Here is a 12,741-nt window from a genome sequence, read left to right as displayed (position 1 = left end):
TTGGTAAGTCAGATTAATTTCCTGCAATGAACACTACTATAAACTCACTACGAAATTCTTTGGAAACACAGGCAGTCTGGAATCTCTTCAATATCTGACTAGAAATCAAATGACACAGATAAGCAGCAGTTTGAAAATGAATCAAAAATAAGACAAAGTGCTATACATATAAATTAACTTAATTTAAGTTACGAATATTTTCTTTTCTGTAGAATGCAGCCAGAATCTTCAAAATGAGTAATGAAACATTTTGTTCAATCTTTAATATTTTACTAAAAAAGCACATAAAAAAATATGTGTAACAGTAAAGTCTTGCTTGAAACTCTACTGATCTAAGGAAAACAACATATGGCATTTCTTTAAAAAATCGCATGGTAGGTAATAAAAATTAAAGCATGACCCCGTTCAGCAATGCAGTACAAGACGTTAAGTAAATTTTCTAACCTGGGAAATGCAAATTTGTATTACGTGCGAAATGCATTGTAAAAGTGAAAATTAGTGATACGTTACAACATTGAACTGGGAATCAAATTTTTTAAAGATAAGCAAATGGTATGAAAATTAATCAAAAGATTTGGTAATAAAAACAAATCAGTCATTAAGATTTTACTAAAAACACAGTAAAAACTGTGTGTTTGTAAAATCTGACTTAAAACTACGCAAATAAGAGAAAACATTACTTCTCTCAAATACACACTTGATATGTAATACAATAAGTATAGCCCTGATTGATCAATGCAATACAATAGTTTATGTACTATTAATTGTTCCTTTCAAATGTGATAAAGAACTAAGTCAGAGAGAAACAATTATGCAAAACAATGATTCTAAAGCCCTAGTAATTTAAAGAAAAGCATTCTAAAAGTTGATGTTTCTTATGAGGATATTGATATATTCTTGATTGTGTTCTTATGAAATTAGCATGAAATATTTTTTAAAGTTTGTGGTAGTGCAAGGCAATGATCATGATAACATAGAGAACAAAATTGACAGTCCGTATGAGCAGGTTTAAAAATCTCAGTTATCTACATAAAAGTAGATCAGTGCCAGAGAAAATTATTCTGTTACACTAGTATACTAACATAAAATTCTTTCTTTTTTAAAATGGTAGTGTTGTTGAAGTTGAATCTTCAAACGCGTAATAAAATTACTAAATCTAAGGGCTAAAAAAGGTTATCGACAAGGAATTTTCTCTAAACGGTCTAAGAAAACACGATAAAATCACATTAATTGGGAGAAACTGTAAAGTTTATACTCGAAAATTTACTTGGGATGCAGGAAAAGGAAAGTTAAAGGATTAAGAATGAAGATACTCGTGCAAAATTTCCGAAATGAAATAAATGTACGGAATTTTCGGAAATTTTTCACTTAATTTGTGTGTAATTATATTAATTTATTGTAATGAACATAAATAAGATACAAATTGTATTCGGAAAGGAAAAATAGTAAATATTTCACTATTCTGCAAAGAATTAAATTTCACTATAAAAGAATGTTTACAAAACGACCGAAACACAGAAAAATATCCATATAGAATGTTTTGTTTGAATATGTCTGTTTCGAATAAAAACTCAAATTAGTAATAACAGACTGATTTCTGTCAAAACTACAATAAAGAGTTTCCTTTACTGGTAAAAATACTGCTTAAATTCTGTTACAAAAGGGAAACATGACTTCCCTTAGACCTTCGTACTGTATGGTATAAACGGCTACCACTTGTGAAGGCTAATGGCTGTTAAATAAAGCGCCCGCCATTTTAAAAAAATCTAAAAATATTCGTAGTACATTATAATTTTGCTAACTATCTCCGAATTCATAAAATAGCAAAAAAATAATTTATGTCTTTCGCTTGGTTAAGGTGTATTCCATTATCACCCAAAACACTTGTGCTTTTGAGTTGTAATTTTTCTGAATCTGCAACTTCAGAAAATGAAATCACTCTGATTTATCGAATTGTGCCGAAATGTAGAATACAGTTTTTAAGCGGATGATTTTAGAATATAGACAAGAATAAAATTAAATTCTTTCATTATTTTTCAAGCAAAATTCGTGAAACTGGTTAAGATAAGGTTCAGACTTGTCTCATTCGAAACATTTTCAAAAAAAAAAAAAAAAAAAAAAAAAAAAAAAAAAACCCTCATTTCTTGTTCATTTTTTGCGTACTCCAATACTGATTTTATTGGAAATCGGATATTTTCTTCTTTCGTTTTATATTTCACTACTGATGTTTTCCGTAGGATATTGTATTTCTCCTATAGGTCTGGAACTATTCTAACGCCAAATCTGGCGACTTTTGGTGATTTATTGCCAGATTTGGCAACAAAATAACTCGCCAAAACCCTTGTCAGCTTGTCAATATCTCGTCAAATTACCGAGATACTCATTTACTCAATGTTATCTCGTATACACTTGCACCTGCACTCTTACTTTTCCAGTATAGCGTTCTCTTAAAATTTGTCTCGCGCTCCATTACACAGAAAAATACAATTTTAATTATAATTCTACTAAAATTATCTTAAAAGCATATTGTTACGAATTTTGTATTTATAAAATACAAAATTATTAACAATATGCTTTCCCGTTATTATCAATTAGGTTCATTGCGTTCGTAGCGTCCAAGCACTGTGTCTTTTCTTCATTCTTTTTTCTTAAGAATATAGTCGATTGAAAGAGAAATTCTGTTTCTTATTTTTGAAATATGTTTCATTAATTTATTATCTATAATGGTCATTGTAAATTAAATGCTATATATGTTCGAAGATTTTTTTGGCTCTAATGTTTAATTAAAATAATGCTTCTTTGAAAATGTGATTTTTTTTAGATTGAGTCATATTAAATGCGTTAAAAATTTTTAAGTTACCTACTGCGCTGGATCATGATATCGACTTCATGTCATTATTACATGTTATACATTATGTTTATGCATAGTTTTATTTGCTAAGAGATGATAAATTAAATATCAAATGTTCTCAAGAAAATGCTGTAAGTGTTCAATATTAAGTACTGTCAGTTTGAACTCGGTATCTCAAGTTAGAATGAACGTGTTATAATTTTTAAGTTAACTACTACGTTGGTTTATTATTTGGAGTTCATGTCAATGTTATCTGTTATGGTGCTTATGCATAATTTTATTTGTTATCCACAAGACATTAAATGTCAAATATTCTCAAAGAGCTGTAGGCGCTCAATATTAAATAAAGTTATTTCAATTTAAAATTTATATATCTTATGACGACTGTGTTAAATCTTTTATATTAATTACTAGGTTGGATCATTATTTGGAATTCAAGTTATCAGGACTTGTATTCCTCTTTACTTGCTTTGGAAACATGAACTGTCCTGACTCGGTACAGGGAGCTTACTCAAGCTATGTTCAATAAATTGTGAAGTAGACAATACACTCAGGAGGGGTATACGAAACCCTTTATTTTTCTATCTTTACAGAGCTTTCCAGAACTTCAGAATACAGAGACCAACCACTTGTGGTCTGAACGTAAGAATATAAAAATACTAACTAAAACTCTAACTAAAACTAACTTTGAATTAATATACAAGTGCCTAACTTTAAGATTGGCCGTTATTTAACAAAATCCGTATGTAGTACAGAGAGCTGCTAAAATTACGATACGTTTGAAATTATCAAGAGGACTAAACCTCTGGCCTTGAAGGCAACCAGCAAACGAGTAAAAACTACTATGGCAAGCGGCTTGCTTCTAATAACTCCTTCCTCTCTCTTGCTTGGCAAAAAGCCACAACTTAAGTACTTAGCGTTAGCAAGACAAATTTGCATAAATAAGTTAAAGCTTTTAATTCTGGCCGGAAGTAGAAAATAAGAAGTGATAGAAAAGATTTAAAATAAAATAAACGTTGGTAAAACTTAGGATCCTTACATACTTCCCGCCAGAGTTAATTAGTTTGAAACTGAGGTCTAAAACGACCTTGTTGAAAACTTTTAGCTCTAGAATCTAACGCGAGGCCAATCTTTTACAAACATTTCTCTCTAGAAACTAGAAATTAAAAAGTCGTTTTTACATTATCAACTCCATGGACAAGTATTTTCATCTGTACTGCCTTTATAAACAGGAGTTTCTTAGTTGAAATCTGGTTCCTTCCAGAGATCTAGAAGGAAAACTAGTTTATGAAATGTTACACAATTAAATGGCAAGTAACATGAATACTTATATTTCTCTTTTAACATTCTTATTTCATCATGACGTTATTTAATTATCTCCCCGTGCTCTCTGACATGTGCTGTAAAGAAAAACACCAAACACGAGCGTGTCTATGTACAAGTGTTCAACACTACCGCCTGCAATCAAAACACTAACGTGTTAAAATTCAACATAACAAAACCTCAGAACACACCTTATATTCATCTCTAAACCCTGAGGTACTATTCTGAAAAGTGGCTAACTCTGAAGTGTAGCGTCAGAGAGCCTAACTACATTCATTCAACCTTTAACACATATTCACAATAATTTGCTCATTTTACAGTCACACCAATAAGTTAAAATTTTTTTGGCATTACTCTAATATTTTCACTTTTAACATATCACAGTATTTCTTAACTTTTAAGATAACAGTTCACATTGTATATAAGAACATATTAACATGCCGTTAATTTTACGCATTTTAAAACATACATTAGTAGTACATTGTTAACTTCTATTCTTTTCCAAGCAAATGCGAATTCTTCTACATTGAAATACTACATTTCAGAGTAAAACTTCTTTCTTGCCAGAATCTTTTAAATAAAATTTTATACAATAATTTTTACAATTTTCTTAAGGTACCTTTCTCAACGATTATCAATGCTTTTACAATATTCAAGTATTTACACATTCCTATTATACATTAATTTTAGTTTTACTCACGAGTAATTGGAAAACATAATACCAAAATAGGTAACAACTCATTTCTCGCCTTTTTGGCGATAAAGGTAGGCCTCACATGAGGTAAAACTTCTTGAATTCTGCCACTTGTAGCAAGAATGAAAAATTAACTTAAGGTTTCAAAGTAACATAAAGTTTTACTTATCTTTGTGATATTCAGACATCCTTTTTTCTGCCGAGTCCTGGATGGTAGCGAAGACTACGGTCTGGTTTATCTTCCTTCTTGTGCGGGTTCGCTCTTCGGTTCCTCCCTCCATGAGCTTTCTTTTCCTTACAGTTCAGTCACCCTTGAAGACCTTCTTTTTAGCCTCTGCCTGTGGTCTCGGCCGTTTGGTGGCAGCTGGTCTTGGCGGAACCGGGACAACTCTCTCTCGTTCCTGCTTGGATCTCTTTGCTGGCCGTTCAAATTTTTCTTGCTTCTTTGCATCTGCAGCTGGTCTTCCTTCATCAATTCGTCGACATTTGCTGCGTAGACTCCTATCCGATGGGTAGATCTTCCGTTTTGGAGCCGGGTTATAGTTGCTGTCATTTCTCCTGGCTCTCTTTACATTAGTCGTACTTCTCCATTCTTCATTCTGGGGGTCCTCTCTTTTCTGGTCGGTGGAACGGCTTCTTTTTCTTGTTACCTTCAGTTTTCCAACGGGGGAACTTTCTTTTCAATTGCTCCTGTCTACTCATGGCTTGGCCTTGTGATTGTCGTTGTTCCACCTCTGGAGCTTGTGCCTGCCGTGCCGGATCCTGAAAAGATCTTGAAATATTGGCATTTTATTACGATTATAAAATGGTTTTATCTGGTCAACGTTTGCGGTGCAGGTTTCGCCATTCCCGGCTTTTAAAACCACTACAGCCTGAGTTACTTTTTCTATGACATATGGTCCTTCAAATCGTGGATAAAATTTGGCGGTTTTATCTTCTGGTGCTGAAGAAAGTGAATGCTTAATTTTTAAAACTTCATCCCCTACTTTATAAATTACTCCCCGTCGTTTCAAATCATAATATAGCTTCTGTTTTCTTTGTGCTACTTCCGTATTCTTTTTTGCTTCTTTTATTAGTTTTTCTATATCGCCCATTTTAAATTCTGGGGCTCTTTGTTGAACATAAAATAATTTATCTAACGGCGTTATAATCTTTCTGCCTAAAAATATTTCAGCAGGAGTTTTGCCCGTCGTATCATGTTTTGCGGTCCTTAGGGCAAAAGCTAATTCATTGACATAGTTATCCCAGCTTTTATGAAAATTTTTAACATAACTACGGATAATTTTCACTATATTTCTGTTGACCCGTTCCGCTATATTTGATTGCGGCCGATACGGGACCATTTTTAAATGACGTATGCCAGTTCTTGGCACATGTCTTCAAATATATTACTTACAAATTGAGGACCATTATCCGATATAACTTTTAGGGGCGCCCCGTATTTTAAAATATATTTATTTAAAATAGAATCAGTAACTAATTTCGCGGAGGCTCGTTTTAAGGGAACAATTTCGGTCCACTTACTAAAATGATCAACCATAACAAGGAGATACCGACTTTTATTTAACTGACTTTTTGGGAAATGGCCCAATAAATCGATGCCAATTATTTCATTTGGAAATTCCGATTTAATGCTTTTTAGAAACCCGCCCGGCCGGGCGGAAATTAATATAATTAACTGCTTGACATGTTGGGCAGGACTGGACATACGCCCTTGTTAACTTTTGCAGCTCAGGAAAACAAACTTCTTCGCGTATGCGTTGGATGGTTTTTCGAATAACCAGCCTGAAAAGCTAAAGGGGAGTCGTGTAACTCCTGCAGTATATTTAATCTAAGACTAGCTGGGATAACAGGTCGAAATTCGTTGTTGGAATTCGTAGTTTTTGTATAAAATAATAGACCGTCTATTAGTTCGTAATGGGCCGCCCTATTTCTTATCGCTACAATATTTTGGTGGCTAAAATTTTCAGGATCCTTTAAATAATCATAAATATTTTTAAATTCAGGATCCTTACCCAGTTCGGTTATTACAGTTTCTCGGAAATGTATCGTACATGCTTGTGAGCATTGCCACCTTTACAGTATTACCTTCTTCATCTATTTTTATTCTGGATAGGGCATCTGCTACGATATTTTCCTTTCCGGCGGTGTGCTTGATTACCAGATTATATTCTTGTTACTTGAGTGCCCATCTTATTAACCTTGGGGATACGTTTTTCCCTGAGTACAATCTAGTTACCGCCGCATGATCGGAATACACTGTTATTGGCGCCCTTCCAAAATAGACTCGGAACTTTTGCACTGCGGAACAGAAATGCAAGTGCCTCTCTCTCAGTCGCGGAATAATTTCTTTGTGTTTGATTTAAAGTTCTACTAAAAATCGCCACGGGCTGCTGATTTTGCGAAAGTACCGCTCCTACCGCATAATCCGAAGCATACGCTGAAATTTCTAAATTCTCATCGTTTTCAGGAAATTTCACACAGGCACTGAAGGGCGAGCCCGCACACGAAGGAGGAAATATCAAACAAGAATCTACGCTACTTTCCAGGACTGGGCTCAGAAAAGAATGTCCAAATATCACAAAGATAAGTAAAATTTTATGTTACTTTGCAAACTTAAGTTAATCTTTCATTCTTACTGCAAGTGGCAGATTTCAAGAAGTTTTACCTCATGCGAGGTCTACCTTTATCGCCAAAAGGGCGAGAAATGAGTTGTTACTGATTTTGGTATTATGTTTTTCAATTACTCGCGTGTAAAACTAAAGTTGATGTATAATAGCGATGTGTAAAGACTTAAATATTGTAAAAGTTATGGTATAAATTTTATTTAAAACTTTCTGGCAAGAAAGAAGTTTTAGTCTGAAAGACTTTTTGAAATGTATTATTTCAATGTAGAAAGAATTGGCACTTGCTTTGAAAAGAATAGAAGTTAACAATGTACTACTAATGTATGTTTTCAAATGCGTAAAATTAACGTCATGTTAATGTGTTCTTATATACAATGTGAACTGTTATTTTAAATGTTAAGAAATACCGTGATATGGTAAAAGTGAAAGTAATGTTAAAAATTTTTTTTTATTCGTGTGACTGTAAAAAGACCAAATCATGGTGAATATGTGTTAAAGGTTGAATGAATGTAGTTAGGCTCTCTGACGCTACACTTCAGAGTTAGCCACTTTCAGAATAGTACCTCAGGGTTTAGAGTTGAAGTTAGGGTGTGTTACGAGGTCTTGCTATGTTGAATTTTTAACACGTTAGTGCTTTGATTGTAGGAGGAAGTGTTGAACACGTAGTCATAAACACATTCGTGTTTGGTGTTCTTTTACAACTCATGTCAGAGACCACGTCGAGAGATAATTAAAGTAGTCATGAATGAAATAAGAATGTTAAGAGAAATATAATTATATATGTTACTTGCCATTTCATTGTGTAACATTTCATTAAACTAGTTTTCCTTCTAGATCTCTGGAAGGAACCAGATTTGAATAAAAGCTCCTGTTTAGATGCAGTACAGATGAAAAAATTGCGTGTCCTGGGAGCTGCTATTGTAAAAACAAATTTCTTTCTTTTAAATTTCTAGTTTCTAGCGAAAAATGTTTGTAAAAGATTGGCCTCGCGTTAGATTCTAGAGCTAAAAGTTTTCAACAAGGTCGTTTAAGACCTCAGTTTCAAACTAATTAACTCTGGCGGGAAGTATGTAAGGATCTTAAGTTTTACTAACGTTAATTTTTTTTAAATCTTTACTATCACTTCTTATTTTCTACTTCCGGCCAGAATTAAAAGCGTTAACGTATTTATGCAAAGTTTGTCTGGCGAACGCCAAGTACTTAAGTGGTGGCTTTTTGCCAAGCGAGAGAGAGGAAGCAGTTAGTCGAAGCAGGCCGCTTACCTTAGAAGTTTTACTCAGTTGCTGGTTGCCTTCCAGGCCAGAGGTTTAATCCTCTTGATAACTTTAAACGTATTGTAGTGTTCACAGTTCTCTGTACTACATACGGCTTCATGTTAATATAAGGCCAATCTTCCACGTTTATTATTTTAAAGTTAAATTAGAGTTTAGTTTTATTTTTATATTTTTATGTTTAGACCACAAGTAGTGGGTCTTTGTATTCCGAAGTACGAAAGTTATTGTAAATAGAGAAAAATAAAGGGTTTTGTATACCCTTCTTGTGTATCCTGTCTACTTCCCACAGTTATTGAACATAGCTTTAGTAAGCTCTCTGTTCCGAGTCAGGTCCTTGCATGTTCCCGAAGAAAGTAAGACGGAACATTGAACCTGATAAATGTAGCTGCTTACACAAGAAGCTTCAGCCTCATCTGGAGTACCTACAGTTTGCAGTTGAAACCACTGATTTCCGGTTCGACCGCCAACTCTCGAAGTTGTAGGAGGCGTTTTTTGGTTCTCCGCACGACGTCGTGATTGAGATCATATCTGAAGAAGTGGGTGAAGAATTTAAAGCAGCTACAGTGGCTCCCGTAGGAACATTTAAAGCGCCCTTCCGCTTTAAAGGAAGGCGCGACGATAAGGTCTAATAGATTTTCGAGTACACTTAAATTAAGGAGATCTATACAGGTTGAAATAGCCACATAATTCGGGAATAACTCGGAATCAGGAAGTGCTATCGGTGTCAGTAGCTGAGACACACGCATGATGCCTGCCACAGTGAGGTACAATTCTGTGCATTATGCGCGGGAAACCACCCTATGCGGACTTTCAGAGCTTGATCACCAAGCTGCATGAACTGCAGAAATGCAAACTACAAGCAAGACTTATCTTAGATATGCAGCCTAACTCCCAGATGACCAGAGTATCAACGTATTGTCAGACATTTCGCAGCTGTACCGAGTACTAGCCAACAAGCAAAAGGCATCAGTCGCAGTCCACTAGTGCACAGCAGACCCTCTGGTATGGAGCCGAGCCTAGACGGTGATATCAACGCTCTAATAGTTCAACAAGATGCAATTCGTGTTTTGCAAATCAGTTTTCAGAGAGCGAGAGCAGCGGCAACGGCCTAGCTAGTATAATATGCCATGGAACATGAAGTGGTCATGGAACATCCTGGCGCAGGAAATTTACTGTCGCCTAAACAGGATAGCAGAACTGACCTTAGCATGGATAGATATACAATTCGATGGCGAGGAGAAGCCAAGAGTCGCAACGATCAGCTGCTCGTAAAAATGGGTTCCTAACATCTCTAGGGACACTGTTATCATCGCTGTAGTAGCTATAGACCTCAATATCTATATAATCAACATTTACGTCCCGCCAACAGTTGATATTAGGGAAATTATAGAGATCCAGCAAGGATTACTCAGAAGATAACTTTCGCCACAACATTTCAACACCCATGCCGATACGTGGAATATCCTAATACGGATATAAGAGGACATAAGTCGAAGATTTCATTACAAGTAATGACCTAACCCTTCATAATGTCCCATATTGTCCACCGACTTATAAGACTATTTATGGAAAGGGGTAGCCAGACCTAACCCTTTCAACCGCTTCAATGCCATCGAAAATTTGTAAATGGACAGTGCAAGATATTCAGTTTATCTCCGACCATAAGTACATTACCTATAGTATCGACCCATGCCAACTTCTAAATAAAGCGAATATAAGCTGTCTGTTTACTTCCACGCCTATCGAATTAATGTCCACCTTTTCGTTGCCCTGCGTTGGCAACACGCTTTTGAGATTTGTCGTTCGTAGAATTCTGTCGCTAAAAGCTTAGCTGACCTGTAACAGTTGTAATTCTTATTTTAAAGCTTATTTGTACTGCTGAATTATTACTAGATGTTTACGTATGAATGTTTTATTATTAAATGTATTCAGTTTGGTTTAAATAGACCGAGAGTGACTAAATTTATTAAGTATATTTAAAGTCGAAACTACGTCATCCATTTCGGCGCCATTCTAACACGAGGAACATAAACACTGACAAAAGGCAGTTTCTGAGAACTCACCAATGAAGTGAGAGATGTACTTGCGCAAATGGAATGCGAATTAAAAGAGCGCCACACAGTTTCCGAGCTGGACTCCTTTACAGCTCAGCTTATAAGGTATTTCTCCCACTCCCCTAGCGTGCCTTCCTGGTGTAACGGTAGCACGCTGGGCCGGTATTCCAGAGATCCGTGGTTCGATTCCCGGCGAAGGCGGTTGCATATTTTTCATCTTTTCTACTTCCAATTAACCTAATAACTGTACAAGTGGTGCCCGAACTAAAAGGGTTGTGGAAGATGATTCTCTGCACCCAGGATTTGGCGACTAGGTCCCCTAAAACCCTAGTCGCCCTTTAAAAAGGGGAGTATATAAGGTACTTCTCCCATTTCGTGGTGCAACGGTAGCACGCTGGGCCGGTATTCCAGAGGTCCGTGGTTCGATTCCCGGCGAAGGCGGTTGCATATTTTTCATCTTTTCTGCTTCCAATTAACCTAATGACTCTACAAGCTTACTGAAAGTCTACAGGATCTGTGTAGTAGGATCTTCTCTCTAAGCAGCCTAAACTTCTCCCAGCCTAAACTGGTGATCGAAAGACCTCAGGACACAAAGTAGTCAAACGAGAGCCTTGAGGAGAAGAATGAAAGCTGCGCATGACCAGGGGGCAAGGCAGACACTAAGTGTTGCCTACAAACAAACATTAGCAATCTATAAGAAACATATACTAAAAGCCAAACTAGAAAACTGGCGTAATTTTTTCACGAATAATACGGAAGTGTATAGAATTTTATATAAAATCGCTTCTAATAAAGTATTCAAATCACCTCAGCATAGAAAATACGTACACCCACAACAATCCACTTCCAGTTCGGTGGAAGCGACATTCATTGCCATCGTGAAAGTAGTATTTTCAGGGAAATAGCAGGATGAACTAGACCTCCAGTCAGATCTGGCTTGTCCACTGATAAGCCTAATGACGTGCCCTTCACTCTATCCGAAGTAAACGCGGTGATTAACACTCTTTCAAAGTAGTCTGACTCCTTGGATTGCAATATCATCCGAGTTGTCCATAAAGCAAAGTTAAGATTCCTGGTCAAATACTTCAACAGATTTCTGAATCTACAACACGTCCCTAACGCGTTTCAGATGAGACAAGTTATTCTGTTCTCAAAGCCTGATAAGGATCAAAATCACCTCTGTTTCTGATCTAACCTCTGTGTGCGCGACGAGGCTGGTATTCAAGACCGTTGCGTAACAGCATACCCACTCACAGAGACGCTGCACATGCAGCCGCAAGCTAATGATGCACCATTCATGCGCTTATTCATTAAGCAGCCTGCCTTTACTCAGAAAACTTAAACTCATAATGGAAAAATTACAAGCTTTAGAACAATCCCTTGCCATATCACCTAGTGCACTATTGAATCCTGCCCAATCTTCAGTATTAACCATCTTGCTTTTGGGTGTCTCTGTATTTCTTAGTAGTACTCCTGTGCGACATGTTAGTGTGCTATTTAGTGTGTGTATGCTGAAACCCTGTGTACGAACACTCTGCAGTTTCTAACGTATCCGAAGCAAGTATGTAAAATGCACGAGGGTAATTTATGTGTATGTATATATATACGCGTCATTGTAGATCTGGCCTGTAAATAAGAGTAAAAGTAGTGTAAAATGTTCAAGTATTAGGGCAAAATGTTTACAAATACTTAAAAGCAATGTACGCGCAACAACGTACGCATGTGTAAGACACACATTATTGTAACAGTGTATTCTCAATATTTAAACCTAACTGCACGTAAAAAAATGTACCACCGTACGTTTTGCTTATCTATACGCATCGACGAGAAATTTATATGTGTAGCAGATTAAAATTAGTGCATTGTTTAAATAACAGTGCAAAATTTCAGTGTAAAATATGTATGTAAACTCAACAGT

This window comes from Stegodyphus dumicola, chromosome 4, assembly GCF_044657685.1.
Source record: "Stegodyphus dumicola isolate Sdum_Otavi_A_Nest chromosome 4, ASM4465768v1".
Classification (NCBI taxonomy): domain Eukaryota; kingdom Metazoa; phylum Arthropoda; class Arachnida; order Araneae; family Eresidae; genus Stegodyphus; species Stegodyphus dumicola.
The sequence above is the reverse complement of the archived record's forward strand: the minus strand, read 5'-3'. Positions refer to the sequence as shown.